At 36.7% G+C, this 19,545-nt stretch overlaps 1 long non-coding RNA gene across 1 annotated transcript; it reads right to left on the bottom strand.

Annotated features, from left to right (window-relative positions):
* Positions 1-384: 384 nt before the first annotated feature.
* On the bottom strand, positions 385-17,749 carry LOC135227256 (uncharacterized). The gene is made up of 3 exons (XR_010317374.1): positions 17,611-17,749; positions 16,220-16,368; positions 385-546 (listed from the first exon to the last, which is right to left on the bottom strand). It is a non-coding gene; the product is annotated as an uncharacterized LOC135227256 (long non-coding RNA).
* Between the last annotated feature and the right edge of the window lie 1,796 nt (positions 17,750-19,545).

Below are 19,545 nucleotides of genomic sequence, written 5' to 3'. Positions count from 1 at the left end.
TGCTGGACACAGCCCTTTTGTTGCTGCTGTGGACCTACCTGAACCTAAACTAGAACCTACACTGAAAGCGGCAGCCTTGATTTAAACCTTAGGTGGAGTATAAGTAATTACGGAGGCATATTCAGGATTCGCCTGACTTTCAGAAGGATAAATGTCTCACATATTAACTTGCCTTCTTATTCAATTAACTCAAATGGTATAACAGTTCTGTTTCATTGAAATATGATTTTTTACTCTTTTGATTTTTCTGGAAAAAATCCAAAACCTTACCATATTTGACTTTGTAAAAAATTTATCCAGAGGTAATTTTATCTTCTCTTTGTCAATCTTTTAATAGCCAGACTGGAGCTGATTTTATGTACTATGTTTAAAATCCAGGGATAAGTAAACTCTTAAAAAAGGTATTGAAAAGACAAATAGCAAAAATATCTAAGAAATTTTTAAAAATAAATACCTAGGAGGAGTTCTGGGAAGATAGCGTCATGATCAGGTCTAAGATCCCACACAAGCACCAAGAAAAGCAATTAGAAATCTGTAATCTCAGTTCTGTAAGAAATCAGAGAATTGCAATAATTAATCGCAAACTGAAACAAGAAAGACCAGGCCTAGGAGGTAGGAAGCTGCTGGGAAACTCATGTTAAGGAAGAAATTTAAAAGCAAATTCATGGATCTAGAAGGCTAAATGATCTCAGAGGACTGATGGGGAGTTAAGAACATGTGAAATAATACCTTAGTATTTTAAAAATTTTTCTTAACCAACCATAGATGTTTTAATGCAGCAATTACATCCAAAAGTTCAATAATATCTACTTCTGGATGATGGGATTATGGGTAATTTTTTAGATTTCCTTTTTCTTTCTGGTATATTCTGATTTTTTAAAATTAAGAATACATAAAACTAGTGTAATAAAAAAAGTATTTTTAAAAGTAAGGTTCAAAATTGTATGAATAATGTGCCCTCAACTTGTCAGAAAATGCACAGAAAAAAAAAGGGACAAACTATACTGGGATGTTAACAGTGAGTGCTTTGGTAAGATTGTGGGCAATTTTTTTTTTCCCAGACTATTCATATTTTCTATTTTGTGCCTGTATTTCTATTATAAGGCATGAATACAATAAAACAAATTTCCATATTAGTTAGGCTCAGCTGTTTCTGAACCTAGTGCTAATGAAGCTAAATTTTGAGAGTTGACATCTGTATCAGGTCGTATTCCCCAAAGAAATACTCTGATTTGTAGACACTGACTAAATCTCCTCCTTAAGCAACTACCGGGAATGTGTATGTCCATGATCCCAGTGGAAACTTTGTGAGACAATAAAGAAGATTTAGTACGAATTTCACATTGCATTAAAAAACAACTCAAATGTATGATTCACTCATTGTGAGTCATCTTTCTACACTCAGGACAACATATTATCACTTCAATGACTAATTTTTAGGATTAAAGAATTAGTGATACCTCAAGAAAGCATCTAATAATATCCCACACCTGGCTTCCGAATTTATTTACAAATTATGACAAAGGTATATTGTAATACATTTGTGGAGATATAAAGAAGGTCAAGAATAATAACTTCAAGATATTACAAGAAACTTGTTTGAACTTTTTATAATAGACTGTAGCAGTTTTGTATTTTACAAAAAAAGGACAATTAAAGTTACACTAACACGCTGATGAGGTCTGGATGTACCAGTTAAACTAGTTCTGAAGATCTTTCCTATAGGTCCTTGGGAAGTCAATTCAGTGTCTCATAAACCTTCTTATTTACAATTATTTTCCAAGTGGGCAAGATAAATGAATAAACTATTGAGGACCTCCTTTGCCCTTGGATAAGTTCATTCATCTGTATCCAAGATAATAAATTGGAGGTGATATCTTAGGCTTAGACACTAATAGAATTACATTTAGGATCTGCAGGGAAAGCACCCTTCACCTTGGATATACTATAAATTTATACTGCCTAGGAAATGGAAGTCTCCCGAGTGATCCTTACCCTCCAAACTGCACCTTTTCAACATCTGCTCATTACAGAAGAGAATGAGAAATTTCAAATGCACAGGGAGGAAGAACAGCATCACTCAGGATTATTCATTCTTCAGCACCTTTCATCCCCAGAATTTAAGGTGCTTTTAAGTTTTATAATTATGATTACTTTGACAAATATGTTTCCTCATTTTTAAATACAAGTTATTCATATGAATATATACATATAAAATTGAGGCACTCAACAATGTAGAATTATAGAGATGAAGCTTTTGTTGTTGGTTTTATATTTTTGAGTTAATATTTTTAATGTTAATTCACTTAGCAATAAATTCTTGAGATCTGTAAATGTCAGTACATACTCCATTTTTTATAAATGTCTCAGGGTTTTTCTTCATATGGTTGTACCATTGTTTATTTACGGTTCATCACTGATGGACACTTAAGACATTGTACGGATTGCATGTGGAATTACTGGATCGGGAGTACATAGATTAAAAAAAAAAAAAACAAGAAAGAAACAAACTGCCAAATTTCCTTCAAATAAATTTTGTGCTAATTGATATATCCACCAGTAACAAGACTAAGGTGCGCCTGACCCAAGCCATGGTGTTTTCAATCGCCTCCTATGCATATGAAAGCTGGGCGATGAATAAAAAAGACCTAAGAAGAATTGATGCCTTTGAATTGTGATGTTGGAGAATAATATTGAATATACCACGGGCTTCCAAAAGAACAAAAAAATGTCTTGGAAGAAGTACCACCAGAATGCTCTTCAGAAGCAAGGATGATGAGACTACGTCTCACATACTTCAGACAAGTTGTCAGGAGGGATCAGTCCCTGGAGAAGGACATCATGCTTGGTAAAGCAGAGGCTCAGCAAAGGAGAGGAAGACCCTCAATGAGATGGACTGACACAGTGGCTGCAACAATGGGCTTAATTAATCATGGCAACGATCATAAGGATGGCACAAGACCGCGCAGTGTTTCGTTCTGTTGTACACAGGGTCACTAAGAGTCGGAACTAACTTAGTGGCACCTAATAACAACAATAATAAATGAAAGGTCTTCTCAGCCTACCCCCTCACCAATACTAAATATTATTCAGCTTTTGTTTTTCTTTGTATTTATCACTCTAATTAGTCAAAAATAATATCTTGTCATTTTAATATATACATTCTTGACTACTCGTGAAGTTAAGCATTTTAAATATATTGCCCATTTATATATCTTTTTTCTATGAATTATGTTTATATCATCTTTTTTAACTGGCTTAAAAGAATGCTATATAATATGAACATTATCCCTTGTCTATTATATTTTCCTTGTTTTGAAATTTATTTATGTGGTCTATTTTAGCATATCATTATTGTTTTTAGGTGCTACTGAGTCAGCTGTGACTCACAGTGACCCTATGTATAAGAGAACAAAATGTTGCTCAGTCCTGCGCCATCTTCGTAATCGTTGCTATGCTGCAGCCACCGTGTCAATTCATCTCATTGAGAGTCTCCTTCATTCCTGCTGACCCTCTACTCTACCAAGCATGATGTCCTCTCCAGAGACTGGTCTCTCCTGATGACACGTCCAAAATAAGCAAGGAGTCTCATCATCCTTGCTTCTAAGGAGCATTCTGGCTGTACTTCCTCCAAGACAGGTTTGTTCATTCTTCTGGCAGTCCATGGTATATACAATATTCTTTGCCAACAGCACAATTTGAACATGTTAATTCTTCAGTCTCCCTTGTTCATTGTCTAGTTTTTGCATGCATATGAGGTAACTGAAAATACCACTGCTTGGATCAGACACGCCTTAGTCCTCAAAGTGACATTCTTGCTTTTTAATACTTTAAAGAAGCCTTTTGCTGCAGATTTGCCCAAAGCAATACGTCATTTGATTTCTTGACTGCTGCTTCCATGAGCATTGAATGTTGATCCAAGAAGAATGAAATCACTGACTTCAATTTCTTCATCATTTACCATGATGGTGTTTATTGGTCCAGCTGTAAGGATTTTCGTATTTTCAGATGTAATCCATACTCTATGCTGAAGTCTTTTACCTTCATCAGTAAGTGCAAAGATCATAATTTTATTTAGTCATTTCTGTTTATCTTTTTTAAAAATAGTTTCTAGGTTTTGTGCTTCTCCGCCCTAAAATTATAAACATTTCTAATTTTTTATGAATCTCTTTATAATATGTTCTATATTTAAACCGTGGTAGTCTGTACAATATGTATGCTTATATCTGGCCATCTTACTAAACTAATATTAGTCCTAATGGTTTTTCAATAGATTATCTTTTCATTTTTTAAGTGGATAGTCATATCACCTGCAAAAAATACCAAAATTCTTTCTTCTTTTCCAGTATTTATTTATACTTCTTACTCCTTTTATTTTTCTCATTACACTGTCTAGGACCTCCAGAAAAAAAAAAAAATGTTGAATACAACAGTTATAACGTCATCCAAGTCTTGTTTCTAACTTTAGTAGGAATGAATCTAATGTTTCACCATTAAATATGATGTATATTGTAGTTTTTAATATGCATATTTATGAAGTTGAGGAATTGTCTTTCTATCCCTAGTTTAGCTTAGTTTATTCTGTTGTTGCTGCTGCTGCTGCTGCTGTTTCAAATCAGGAATGGATGTCGAACGGTACTTGAGGTTTTTCCTTTGAAACGCCTGAGCTGATAGATTTTTAAATTGCAGGCCATCCTTGAATCACTGAGTGAAGTCCTACTTAGCCACGATATGTCTTTCTTTTAACACACATCATAATTTTATTTGCTATTTAGGATTTTTATATTTATGTTCATAACTGAGACTGGCTTTTAGTTTTTTTCTTTTTGCTACTATACTTGTCCAGTCAGGGTACGAGGAATATGCTATCCACATAGAATACGGTGGCAAACTTGTCATTTTCTATGCTCCAGAATAGTTCATAAATCACAGGAATTATCTGAACCTTATAGTTTTTCTAGAAGACACCCATAAAACTGTATGAAACTTAAAAAAATTATATCTTTGCCTTTTTAATTTCTTCTATGGTGGCTTATTTATTCAGGTTTTTTAAAAACTCTTCTTTAATGAACTTTGGTAATACTCATTTTCCTGGAAAATTAGACCTAATTTACTGAGCTTTTTCTAGAAAATCAGTATTTTCTCAAATTATTGACATAAAGGCAAACATAGCAGCATATTTTAAGTGTCCGTTGTTCTATAATTTGATTCTTTTTTCATTCCTAATGTTATTGATTTGTATTTTCTCTCCCTTTTTATTTATCAGCCTTGAACTACTTTTGTAATTTTTTTTCAAGATCTTCTCAAAAAACAAATTTTTGTTTTAGTGATGAAATTACTAGAGTAACTTTTTATGCTTCAGTGATCTCAGTTTATATCATTTACTAATTCCTTCTATACTTTGATTTGTTTTTGTTTATTTGATCTTTTTCTAATTGGAGGGTTAATTTTAAAAAAATTCATTGTTGTCTGATAAAGATATCTGCAGCCCTAACTTTTCCTCTGAGAACTATTTTGAATTCATCCTACAGAGACTGATACATAGTTTCCTCATTCTTATTTCATAATCATCTATAATTTGTTTTATTTCCTTTTAATGTCAACAGATTTTTAGAGACGATTCTTTAAAATATCCAAGTTGGTTTTTTTACATGTATCTTTTCAGTGTTAAGTTTAATTTTATTGCATTTTTTTCTTTAATAATTTATTGTGTTTTAAAGTTTACATAGCAAATTAGGTTCTCATTTAACAATTTCTATACATACTGTTCTGTGACACTGTTTACATTTTCCACATCGTGTCAGCATTCTCATTATTTCTGTTCTGGCTGTTTACTGCGTGTTTTTAGAGATCACATTTTGCTGGTACATTTTTGTCCGTTTCAGTATTTGTTCTGCTGAGTCTCTTACAAACAGCATGTCTCAGGATTTTTTTTCCCAACATAAACATTAAGGAATTTAATCCATACATATTTATTATTATTAATATGTTTGAGTTTATTCCTATAATTTTGTTTTGTTTTCAATTTAATATTCTTTCCTCTGTTTTCTTTTTGGTTGTCGTTGTTTGTTGCTTTTTTAGTGCAGAGGTTGGCAAGCATTTTCTGTAAAGAGCCAGAGAGTAAGTACTTTTGTCAACCATACAGTCTCTATTGCAACTTCTTAACTCTGCTGTTGTAGTGCAAAAGCAGCCAGAGACAATACGTAAATGAAAGAACATGGCCGTGTTCCAGTAGAACTTTATTTTAAAAATCAGGCAGCAGAACAGATTTGGTTTACAGGCTGTATTTCCTACTCTTACTCTACTGTTGGAAACCCTGGTGGCATAGTGGTTAAGTGCTACGGCTGCTAACCAAAGGGTCAGCAGTTCAAATCCACCAGGCACCCCTTGGAAACTCTATGGGGCAGTTCTACTCTGTCTTGTAGGGTCGCAGGACAGAGTAGAACTGCCCCATAGAGTTTCCAAGGAGTGCTGGGAATTGACTCGACGGCACTGGGTTTGGTTTTTTTTATTTTACTCTAGTGTTTTGCAAGTTGTAAGACCATTTTAAAGTTACCTACTGGGAAGCTTCTCTTCCATTTTCTCTGTTATCTCCTGAAAATCCTGTTAGGCCCATATTGGTCTTTCATATCTCTTAATCCTTTTCTCATATTCTATATCTCTCTGTTACTCTACCTCCTGGAAAATTTTCTTTTTGCTAATGATAGTAGTACACAGACATGGTAACAAATCAAATAGTGCAGGAAAAGCAACGATCTCCAGTCTCTTCACTTCCCACCTGTAGACCCTCTTTCCTGTTTTGCCATGCCTCTTTAATTTTCTGGCGATAACTCAATTGATTATCTGGTAGCTCCCATGAATGGCAGAGTAGATTGCAGGGCTTATGTAACTGCGAGCAGTCTGGGAGGCATCACTTTAGGGCGCCTGTGCATGGGGCAGGCAGGCAAGCTGGAGTTCCCAGTTGCTAAAATAAGAAGCTTTTCTCTGGTAGTGATGGTCTTAAGCATTTCTCCCTCCTAGGCAGAGCTGCCTTATCTTCTTAGTTTGGCTCCTTTCTCAGACGTTTATACCCTTGCCAGGAGCTCTCTCCTGGTTGGTGAGCATTTTCTTTGGGATGCATCTTGGGGATTTCAGCCTCAGATTGGTGCTGCTTTTTCTAATTCAACTGTCAGGGTTGCTGTCCCAATTAAATTATTAATTACCTTCTCTACGTCCCAGTGCTCCCCCCAGTTCTTTGTATTTGTTCACTCTGTCTTTGACTTTTCATTGGATCTTGTCTTACTTTCTCAGTAGTTTTCTCATGTACACATTTTGGGTTTCCTCAACTCAATCCAAGCCCATCAATTTCTTTTTTCTAGGTGCTCCTCACCATTTCTGGTCTGCTGATGGTGACCCTTCTTACTTGCCAGTGCTGATATGGCTATGTTGTTGTTAGATGCAGTGGAGTCGATTTCAACTCATAGCCACCCCATGTGGCAGGGTAGAACTGGCCTATAGAGTTTTCTAGGCTGTAATATTTACAGGAACAGATCACCAGGTCTTTCTCTCCAGGAGCTACTGGGTGAGTTTGAACAGCTAACCTTTCAATTAGCACTTGAGTGCTTAACCATTGTGCCACCAGGGCTCCTCAATATGGTTAGACCAGAAAAAAAAAAAAAATATTCTGTAAATATATGGGATTTGGGGTAAGTATTTAGATAGATACTGAGTTCTGTCCCCCAATTTATTTATTCTCCCCAGGGCCATTTAAGCTAGTCATCTGCTGGGATAGTTTTAATCTCTTACTTCAGGTTGCACTGTTATTAGCCTGCTCATTAACAAGTTACATTGATCTTTTTAAATATTCAATTTCTATTTACATTTTTAATCTCTAAACAGAATAGCTTGTAAAAATTCAAATAGTACAGGTAAAGCAAAAGTTCCTCTGGACCCCTCATCCCCTTCTCAGAGATAATCATTGTTATCAGCTTTCAATGTATCCTTCCAAAAATCTTCCCAGATATTTACGATGCTATATAAGATCACATAGAAATATACAGTTTTAAAGCATAAGTGGTATCATATGTTAGTTTTGCCCTGTAATTTTTTTGGTATCTAACAATATGTCTTAGAGATTTGCCTATCATCAGTAAATATATATCTACCTGATTGTTTTTCAATTGCTGCACAGTATGGATTATAGCTTATTTAACCATAAATTATAGGTGTTGCTGTTACAACAATGCTCTAATAAATATCTTTGTACATTTCTACTTGTACACATATATGATCATTTAACTGGTCAAGAACTGACATTGCTGGTTGTAAGGGAAGTGCATTGAAAATTTTTTATAGATATTAACCAACTACCTTCGAAAAATATACTTTTATTTTTATAATTTTTTTAATCACTCAACACCCCAAACACAAATTTTTTAAAAAACAAGAATTTTTAAATTCTTTTTACCTTTAGGGGAGAAATGGTTATAGTATAATGTACGTAAAAGTCTCCTAGGAAGATACATGAATATGATTCCATGTTTATATAATACAGTAAAACCTGTGAAAACCAGACCTTGTGTAAGACAGGAACCCATCAAAGAAGGAAAACTCAAATATTTTTTACTAATAAAGGGTGATAGAAAAGTAGTAAGATTGCACCCTGTCAAAGCTGAAAAACTCATCAGACCAGAAAAAACAAGGAAGACCAGTCAAATGCTGGCTCTCACAGGCTTCACTGTATAAAAATATGCAAAAATACTATGATGTTCTGGGGGACTATATATAATATTGTATTAAAAATCATAACAATAGTTACCTTTGGGGAGGGAGAGAGGAGAATGGGACAGGGAGAAGTATATAGGAGCTATAATTGGGTCTACAATGTTTAATTTCTTAAGTTGGTTGGTAGGTTCATGGGTTTTCTCTATACTTTTTACAGTCAAAATAAGTAAATACAAGTGCATCAGGGATTAGACTTGTTATACCTAATTCCAAGACTGAAAGACTGGAGGTTCTCTATTTGCAGGGAAAAGAAAATGCCTACCAAAAAATAGAAGTCTACACCTCTGAAGCTAAGAAGCAGGTGTCAAGCTAGAAAATACCCAGTGAGAGTGGAACACTCTGGTACAGAGACAAAGCTTGACCAGGAACTGGAAGCCTGTTACAGGTACCTTTATGAAGCTCCTGAGAAGTCAGCAGGTCATCCCTACTTTGCAGAAACTGATCTGGCTACTGCTCCATGGGTAGCTGTATTTTGTGTGCCACCAATGATGCCCATGATGTCAACCTGGTTAATTCTAAGAGTAAAGATGTCCTTAAAAAGAGATTGGATTGTTCCGCTTTCCTCTGTAACACTTTTGGTTCTCACAGGCTCTCAATTCAGCAATTGCTTTTTTCCTCAACACTACACATAGCCTTCAATGAACTAAACACCTGACACCTGCTGACCACATTTTTTTTTTTTTTAAGATTCATGCTGGTAAAAGAGGGTCTTTTTCTTAACAGAGTTGCCCAGCGAAGCTTAATCTTCTAGAATGGAACAGTAGTAACAACAATTCCCAACAGCCTAAATGTCCTCCTCAGCAGAGAAAGGACTGACCTCATTCCTTGATCACTCTCTGACATACATTTCTCAGTCACAGGATTATTTGTAGAAAATTTTACATGAAACACAAGATATAAAACATCATTTCACTGCATCTGGTTTCAACAGAGACTCAAATTGTGATACATTACATACACTTTTTCAGGATGTGTACTAGAAATGAGAAACTCAAGATGGAAAATTGGGAACTCATTGGGCTCACCAAACCAGAAAATTTTATTGGTGGCTGGGTTCTGGTAGAACTGAATGATAAAGAAAGGATGCTTTACAAGTCTCAGAAGAGAGATGGCATTTTTACGTGGGTAATCATTAAGAACTAGCAAAGCATTAACTTAGAAGACTGGACACTCAAATTCTCAGCCTTAAGAATACAGCAGGAGTGTAATTTTAAGATTAAAATACAAGTCCAAAAATATGTAGCTAAGAACATAAGCTCCTAAGAGAAGCCCAGAAAAAATTACTGATGTTTGACTTAGTTAGCTATTCTTTCTGACAGGAAATTAAAACTGCCTGTGAGACTTCTTTGACTTGTGACTCATTTAATTCATTTAGACGTTGCCAGCAGGGCAAGCCACGACAAAGCAGATCCATCTTAACAAGCTCACTCCTGGATGCCCTATTAAGAAAAATAAGTGAATTGCTGATTTTGATTTTTTAAATACACTTAGCATTTGAACATTTGGCTTCACACACCAAATAAACATAGAAATGTTTATTACATCACCTTTTCCCTCCATACTAGTATAGCATTGAAGTATCTGCCTTATGTTTAGTTTATTATAATCAAACTTGTAAATTAAAGTCTGAGTTCCGTATTTAAGCAAACAGTGGTTCTACATAGACAGGTCGACATGGATTAGTGAATATGCTGATGTTAATAAGCACATCTACAGTCAATGTATTTCTCACGACACATCTGCTGCAGTGAAGAGTCAGTCTCTGTAAAAATGGACGGTGTGTAGAGCTGTGGCAGCAAGCTGGCGGCCACAGACATGTTGTATTCAGCTTGAACTGTTTTTTAAAAAATGGAACCAACATTTAGAAATCAGGAGATTCCACAAAAAATTCACACTTGCAGTTTCCCTGAAAATTTAGAAGAGCTAGCAACAAGGGGCCTCACTCCTAATGGTAGAAACCCACAAGAGCTGAGTAACCGTGGTTTCCTACATTGCTCACAGTATATGTATGCATGTGGACATCCATGAAGCCCTCCTCGTTTGTATTCCCTGCCTGACCCTTGGAACACTTGGGTTTGGGATCACTGCTATAGGGAGTAAAGCATGCAAGTTAGGATTAAAAGACTTATACACTCAGTCCACTGTTGGCATCAAAACTATCTTCATTTAGCTGGATCCCAACCAAATCTATGGATAGGTCTGGCTGTGCATTGCTCCTGAAATGGCAGCTCTACCATAGCTATGTTCAATGAATAGCAAATTTGTCCAAATAATAAATCATATTTTACTACAGAGCTGATGGTCCCTGTATCTTGAGTAGAGTTGGAAGGTTGGGGATTATCAATAATTTTGTACTTATGACTTAGAACTTCAGAAATTATCTCATTTAAACATCACAATAAGGTCAGGAGGTAGATATTTTACAAGTTAATAAACAGTTACTAAGTGGTAGGGCCACTATTCAAAGCCGGGCTGTTTTGACCAAAATTTCATATTTCATCAATTTCACCATATTTACTTGGAGACATATTCCCTCTCTACAAAATGAGAAGAATATTATTAATCATTTGACTCTCTGAGGTATGCACTAAACTAATGATACCATTTTTATAATGTTTGTGATGCTATACCAAACGGTATTGTTAGGTGCCATTGAGTCAGTTTCAACTCATAGCGATCCTATGCCCAACAGAACAAAACATTGCCCTGTCCTGTGCCATTCTCACAATCATTGTTATGCTTGAACCCGTTGTCACAGCCACTGTGTAAATCCGTCTCATTGAGGGTCTTCTTCTTTTTCACCCGCCCTCTACTTTGCCAATCACGATGTCCTTCTCCAGGGACTGATCTCTCCTGATAACATGTCCAAAGCATGTGAGACAAAGTCTCACCATCCTTGCTTCTAAGGAACATTTAGGCTGTACTTCTTCCAAGACAAATTTGTTCGTTCCTTTGGCAGTCCACAGTTTATTCAATATTCTTTGCCAACACCGTAATTCAAAGGCGTCAATCCTCCTTCGGTCTTCCTTCTTCACTGCCCGGCTTTTTAACGCATATGAGGCGATTGAAGACACCACAGCTTGGGTCAGGCATGCCTTAGTCTTCAAAATAACATCTTTGCTTTTTAACACTTTAAAGAGGTCTCTTGCAGCAGATTTACCTGATGAAATGCGTTGTTCGATTTCCTGACTGCTGCTTCCATGGGTGTTGATTGTGGATCCAAGTAAAATGAAATCCTTGACAACTTCAGTCTCTTCTCCGTTTATCACAATGTTGCTTATTGGTCCAGTTGTGGGGATTTTTGTTTTCTTTGAGGTGTAATCCATACTGAAGGCTGTGGTCTTTGATCTTCATCAGTAAGTGCTTCAAGTCTTCTTCAGTCTTTACTTTCAGCAAGTGAGGGTGTGTCATCTGCCTATTGCAGGTCATGGAGGCTTCCTCCAATCCTGATGCCTCATTCTTCATCATATAGTTCAACTTCTCAAGTTATTTCCTCGGTATACAGACTGAATAAGTATGGGGAAAGGATACAACCCTGATACACACCTTTCCTAACTTTAAACCACCACTGTTCTGTTCAAACGACTGCCTCTGTGTACAGGTTCCTCATGAGCACAGGTTCCTCATGAGTATTCTGGTGCTGGGTTCTGGTAGAATTAAATGATGAAAGGATGCTTTACAAGTTTCAGAAGAGAGATGGAAATATTGGCTCATAAATACAAACATTTCAAGATTTAAAAAAAAAAAAAACTTTAAACAAAACTGTTTTTACCAACCTCCCAGTGAGCAATTATCCGTTTGTATGAGTTTGACAGCTGTAACAGACACCCAAATTTACAGTGGCTCAAGTACATTAGAAATTCATTTCTCTGCACATAATAGTCTGGCAATAAGCAGTCTACAGGTGGAACTGTGGTTCCAAGTGGTCAGGTCTTAGGCTTTTTTTTACCTTATTTCACTACTCTACAGTGATATACTCATCTCTATGGTATGCTACCTCTTCTACAATTCCGGCAGCTAGCTGTATGAACACGGAGGAAGGAAGAAGGACTTACCTCTCCCTTTAAGGGAATAACTATTTCTTCTCGTGGCTGTGCGCTTCTTTGGCTGTTCTCTTTCCATTTGTTCAAATTGTATAGTTAATGTTTTGATTTTGCCCCTTTCTTCCTTTTTGATGTGTGCATCTATAGCTATGAACTGATCTCTGAGCACTGCCTTTGCTGTATCCCAACGGTTTTGGTATCATATGTTTTCATTCTCATTTGATTCTATAAATTCTTTGATTCTATCTTTGATATTCGAGCAAATGGTTTTTAAACAAGGTGTTATTAAGTTTCCACGTATTTGATTTTTTTCTTTGTTCTTCCTATTAATTTCTACTTTAATGGTTGGCTTTTCATCTTTCATGATATTAGGGAAGTTTTCTTTCAGCATATCTTCAATGATCCTCTCTGTGTTTTCCATTTTCTCCCCTTGTTCTGGAACTCCAATCACATGCAAGTTTTTGCTTTTGACTGTATCCTACATCCTTCTCAGGGTTTCCTCATTTTTCTTCATTCTTTTCTCTGATTTTTCCTCAAAGCGGTATCCAAGGATTTGTCTTCAGTTTCTCTGATCCTGTCTTCCATTGTTTCAAATTTGCTCCTAAAACTTTCTATGGCACTGTTCATTTCTGAAATCTTGTTGTTTCTTTTGAATTTCTAATTGCTGTTTTTGTATGATTTCTAGTTGTTTATTTATTTTGGTATTTTGTCCCTGTACTGTTTTCCTAAATTCTTCCATTGCTTTGTCTGTGTTTTCTCTGAATTTTTTCCATATTTTCCATGCTTTTGTCTATTCTGTCCTTGTTTCTGTCTGCATTTTCCTTCATCTCTTGGAGAACCCTGAATATTGGAGTTTTGAATTCTCTATCAGGTAGTTCCACTGTCTTTTCTTCTACCAGTTCATTTGGTGTTTTATTTTGGTCACTTTCTGGAGCCATCCTGTCCTATTTTTTTGTATGTTTTGATACTGTCTGCTGTCTCTGGGATATTTAGAAATTATTTTGTTTATTGATTGTAGATTTGTTTGTTCTGTCCTGCTTTTTTGTTTTATTTGGTTATGTCTGGGCAGGCGGTCTGGGCATGTTTTGTTGCTTGCTTGCCTGTGGGCACGATACTTCTGATCATTTGGTTGGGCAGGGCTGGTTACTCAGCTATGGTACAGCGGGGTGGGTCCAGCAGGGGTGGAGGGGTAGTTTGTGGCACAAACTGGAGCCAACATGGTGGGACTGAGGAGCAGTGCAGGCAGAGGTCTGGGGAACCACGTCAGTGCTGCTCAGGGGCACGGCCCTCAACACACAGTGCAGGTAGCCAGGAGGGAAGGGAAGGGGTGTGACGTGCAGAGCAGGTGCTCTGTCACCTGTTGGGAGCTCCTTGAAGTTGCCTTCCCATGCTCCGTGTCCACGCAGTCCTTGGTGACTGAGGTCCAAGATGAAAAATCCAGGTGATAGTGAGCTGGTGTGTCTTCCTCTGGGAAAGTGGTAGAGGCCACATACAGGGAAGAAGGGTCGGGGGTGATAAAGTGTGTATCTCTGGTTACCAGGTGCTCTGCCTCCTGTTGGGAGTTCCATGTAGTTGTCTTCCCATACTCTCTGTCCATAGTCCTTGGTGACTGAGGTCCGAGATAACGAATCCAGGCAGCAGTGAGCTGGTATCTCTCCAGCCAAGTGACCATGGACCAGTGGAAAGTGGTGGAGACCATATACGGGGAAGAAGGGTGGGTAGTACGAAAGCATGTATCCCTGGTTACTGGGTGCTCTGTCTCCTGTTGGATGCTCCATGAAGTTGCCTTCCCATACTCCCTGTCTGCGTTCCTTGGTGGCTGTAGTCCAAGATAGCAAATCTATGCTGCATTAGCTGGTAGGGGTCCTCCACTCCATAGCTCTGTTCTCTGGTCAGTATCTTATTCCATTTGGTGCTCGATTGAGTTCTTTATTCCTTCATTTGATGCTTAGGTTTTCAGGATTGATATTTGTATCTGTCTTACTTAGTTTTTTGTGTCTTTGCTACAGAGAAGTGGCATGGTGCTTCTGTCTACACAGCCATGATGACTCCACCTCCCCTCAGATGTTTTAGTAGAACTGTTGGGCAGATATAATTGCAACAGTCATCATCAAAAATGAATACTCATTTTGCAACTAGATGTGTAGATTCAATGCAATCTCAATCAAAATCCAGCAGGATTTTGTAGAAATTGCCAAGCTGATTCTAAACTTCATATGAAAATGCAGAGAACCTAGAATAGCCCAATCAAACATGAAAAAAAGAGCAAAGTTGAAGGACTAACACTATCTGATTTCAAGTCTAAATATTAAAAGCTTCCATAATCAAGACATTCATATCAGAATGTGGTATTTGTGTCAAAACAAAGAGATAACTGGAACTAAATACAGAATCCAGAAATTGGCCAACATATATATGGACAACTGATATTCAATAAAGGTACAAAGGCAATTTATAGAAAAAGGATAGTCTTATCAAAAACTGGTGTTGAAACAACTAAATAACCACATGCAAAACAAATTTTAAGAAATCTGATCTATACCTCATGCCATATACAAAAATTAACTCAAAATGAATATCAGCCTAAAGGTGAAACCTAAAATTATAACATTTTTAAAAGAAAGCAGAATATAAAACCTTTGTGACTTTGGATGAGGCAAAAATTTCTTAGATACAACACCAAACGCATTATCCATAAAAGAGGAAATTGATAAAATAAACTCTGTCAAAATTAAAAAAGCCCTTCTTCAAAAGACACGGTTAAGAAAATGATTTTTTTAAAAAAAGCCCCAGACTGAGAGAAAATATTTGCAAATCATATAACTGCCAAAGTACTTGTATCCAAAATGTATAAAGAACTCTCAAAACTCAATAAGAAAACTAATAACCCAGTAAAAAACGCAGGGAGAAGGTAAAAGATTTGAACAGATGCATCATCAAAAAAGACAGCAAATAAACCTATAAAAAAAAAAAGCTCAACTTCATTAGTTATTGTGGCAAGGAAAATTAAAACCACAATGATATCATTACACAACTACTAGAATGGTTACATTTTAAAAAGACTGACCATACCAAGTGTTAGTGAGGATATGGAGCAACTGCTGGTATGAATGAAAAATGGTACAACCACTTTGAAAATTATGTGACATTTTCTCTAAAAAGTTAGGCATACATCTACCACATGATACAACCATTCCACTCCTGATTATTTTTCTCAAGAGAAATACAAGCATATGTCCACAGAAAGACTTGTATATGAATGTTCAGATTAGCTTTATTTGTAATAGCCCAAACTGGAAACAACCCAAATGCCCATCAATAGATGTCTTAGACTGGGTTTTCCAGAGAAGCAAAACCAGAAAAGCATATAAATATCTATATAAAGAATTTTATATCATGGAAATGGCTCACACAATTGTAGAGGCTGGAACATCCCAAATCAGTAGGTCAGGCTGGAGGCTTCTCCTGATTCATGTAGCTGCAGGGGATGGCGAACCCAAGATCGGCAGGTAAGCTGCTAGCTCAAGTTTCAAGAACCAGAGGTCAGATGACCAGGAGCCAGCTGCAGGATCAAGAGTGAGCAAAAGCCCATGAGTCTTGCCAGAGAGTCCACTTATATTCATTGTAGGCCACACCCCCAAGAAAACTCCCTTTCAACTGATTGGCTCCTTACAGCAGGTCCCCTCATGGAGGTGACTGCATTATATCAAATATCATGCAAGTGATCACATCATCATACTACCGCCAAACTACATTTTAACTGCCCAACCACTGAGGATCATGGCCCAGCCAAGTTGACATACAACCTTAGTGATTATGAGTGGATAAATAAATTGTGGTATAGCCATACAACAGAAAACTACTCAGCAATATAAAGGAATGAGTTATCGACATATGTAACAACTTGGATGAATTCCAAAATAATTATGCTGAGTGAAAAAGACAGACAAAAAAGAGTATGCACTGTATAAGTTCATTTACATAAAACTCTACAAAATGCAAACTCATCCATAGTGACAGAAATCAGACCTGTGGTTTCCTTGGGTGGGACTGTGGGAGGAGCTGACTACAAAGATACAGCACAAGAAAAATTTTTGGAGTGCTGTAACTGTATCTTGATTGTTGTAGTGGTAGTTACGAAACTGTCAAAACTCACAGAACCGGACTGTCTCTGATACTATAGCTTAAGATTGGCTTCCAATAAAAGACTTAATAGGCCCTTTATGTATATTAAGGCCCTGGTGGTACAGTAGTTAAACACTTGCCTGTTAACCAAAAGGTTGGCAGTTCGAGCCCACCAGCGGCTCTGTGGGAGAAAGATGTGGCAATATGCTTCTGTGAAGATTCAGAGCCTTAAAAACCCTATGGGGCATATCTACCCTGTCCTATAGGGTCATTATGAGTCAGAATTGACTCCACAGCAATGTGATTTTTTCTTGTTTGTGGGCATTAGAAATAAAACAAAATAGATTATAGATTTTGTAATAAGTAAATGAATCTAAAATATTCACTAGTTTTTCTCAAATTTTTCCTCTGTGCTGGCCTAAGTATACCAAAGTATAATCCAAGAAAGGAGCCCTGGCAGCACAAGGCAAAATTCATGAGTTAAAAAAAAAGAGATTCAAGAATAATGATGATCTGACTTGTTCCAAAGATAGAATTTCTAAAACCTAGAAAAATAAGTAGACTCCTTATCCCTAGGCAATTCCTCCATAAATATTATTTCTTATAATAATACTCTTGATAAGAATTAAACAATTGAGAGTTAAATGCAAGAAACTAGAAGGCAGATATTATATATTACCAATGATTAGACTTGGATAATCAATGAGAACAGAATGTAGCTGATATCCTCTTATGCAAATAAGGAGCCTAATCAGGACACATCCAATCTCATATGGACATGGGTCTATGGGCAGGACAAAGGCTTCTTCATAAAATAATAGTCTGCAAGAAACAAACCAACCAACCAACTAGGTGAGCAAGTTCTATCACACAGAAATGTAATTTGGAAACTCTTAGCAAATTCTTATGATGAAACATCAATAATCAAAACTTAAAAGTGATATATAGGTACTCCAGAGAGTTTAATCTTCAATTTAGTGGAAAATCTATCATTGCTTGCATCTGAGGCACCATTTGGGGTCTAAGATTTAGAAAGAGCTCGCTCGTTCATTCATTTGGAAAATATTCACTGAAAACAGCTTGTACCAAGCACTGTGATAAATGACAGAGACAGCTCAGTGAGGGAGAGAAAGAGGTTCATATCTTAATGCAGTTTACCTCCAGCACACTTCAGAGTCTCTGTCATAAAGCATGACCACAGTGACTTTAGCACTGAAAATTTTCAAAGCAAGAATGACCAGTAACCAACTTTTTTTCACATACACCCAATACACACATATACATGCACACAAACAGAATATCTATCTATATATTTTGCATATATATTTATATGTATTTTAACCCCCAAAAACCCAGTGCCATCGAGTTGATTCCGACTCATAGCGACCTTATAGGATATATATTTTAGAGTTGCCATATACGAATTTTGTATACATAAAATATATGTATTTTAGAGTTGCCAAACATAATACAGGATAACTAGTTAAATTCGAATTTCAGATAAATTACGAATATGTCAGTATAAAAAGCATGTCCCAAATACTCTACGGGACATACTTAATACTAAAAAATTATTTATTGTTTATCTGAAATTCAAATTTAACTCAATGTCCTATTCTTTTGTTGTTGTTGACAAAATTTGGCTACCCTAAAAAATCTATAGCTATATCTATCAATCTATCCGTTTATCTATGGCATACATTATGTCTTTCAGCAATTTAACTTTTCGAAGAAATTTCTGAGATAACTGTGTGCAAACTATTATCTTGCGTAATTAAATGTAACGACCAGTGATGTAAGGTTATTTGATATAAACCAATTAAGTTCTGGAGGCCAAGTGCCAAAAAATGATGATTTTCATTTAAAGTAGTTAAATTAAACCATTACCACTGGCAATAATGGGATATCAGAACCAGTTTTCTAAGGCCAATAATATTTCAAGACAATAAAACATCATTAGCATATATTACCAAGTGGTCATACAAAAGTGAGATAAAGTCACTAAGCCACAGCATAAAAAAGAAAGGATTAAAACACAAATATCTCTCTGTTTTTCCCCGCTAAAATTAATGTCTGATATGCTAAGAGGATTTTAGGAAGATGACAACTGATTGCTGCTGCTTATCCCTCTACTCCCAACTCCAGGCTGCATGCGTATCCTGAGCCAAAAAGCCACGTATACCAATGGATAACTTGATATTAGGATGACCCTGGACTCTTAAGGGGATCCCAGAGGAGAGAACTGATGGGTGGACTTCCCCTTAGGACTGGGAAAGAGCCTGCGGCCCGCATCAGAGAACTGAGGGCAAGAATCAGAAAGCAGAATATTTGGAAAGAGCATGGCCCCCAGAGATCTGTTTATCAGACAGGAAAACCAGCAAGTTACCCTCAAGTCAACTCTGACTCATGGTGACCCCATGTGTGTCAGAGTTGACCTGTACTCCACAGGGTTTTCAGAAGTAGATTGTTGGTCCTTTCTTCCAAGGTGCCTCTGGGTGGACTTGAACCTTCAACCTTTTGGTTAGCAGCCCAGCACTTAACCATTTATACCACCCAAGGACCCCTTACCATGGAGAAAACGTCACGAGATACCCCACACGAGACTCCCCATTCC

This window comes from Loxodonta africana, chromosome 1, assembly GCF_030014295.1.
Source record: "Loxodonta africana isolate mLoxAfr1 chromosome 1, mLoxAfr1.hap2, whole genome shotgun sequence".
Lineage (NCBI taxonomy): Eukaryota > Metazoa > Chordata > Mammalia > Proboscidea > Elephantidae > Loxodonta > Loxodonta africana.
Note: the sequence above shows the minus strand (reverse complement) of the source record. Positions and strands in the feature narration are given on the sequence as shown.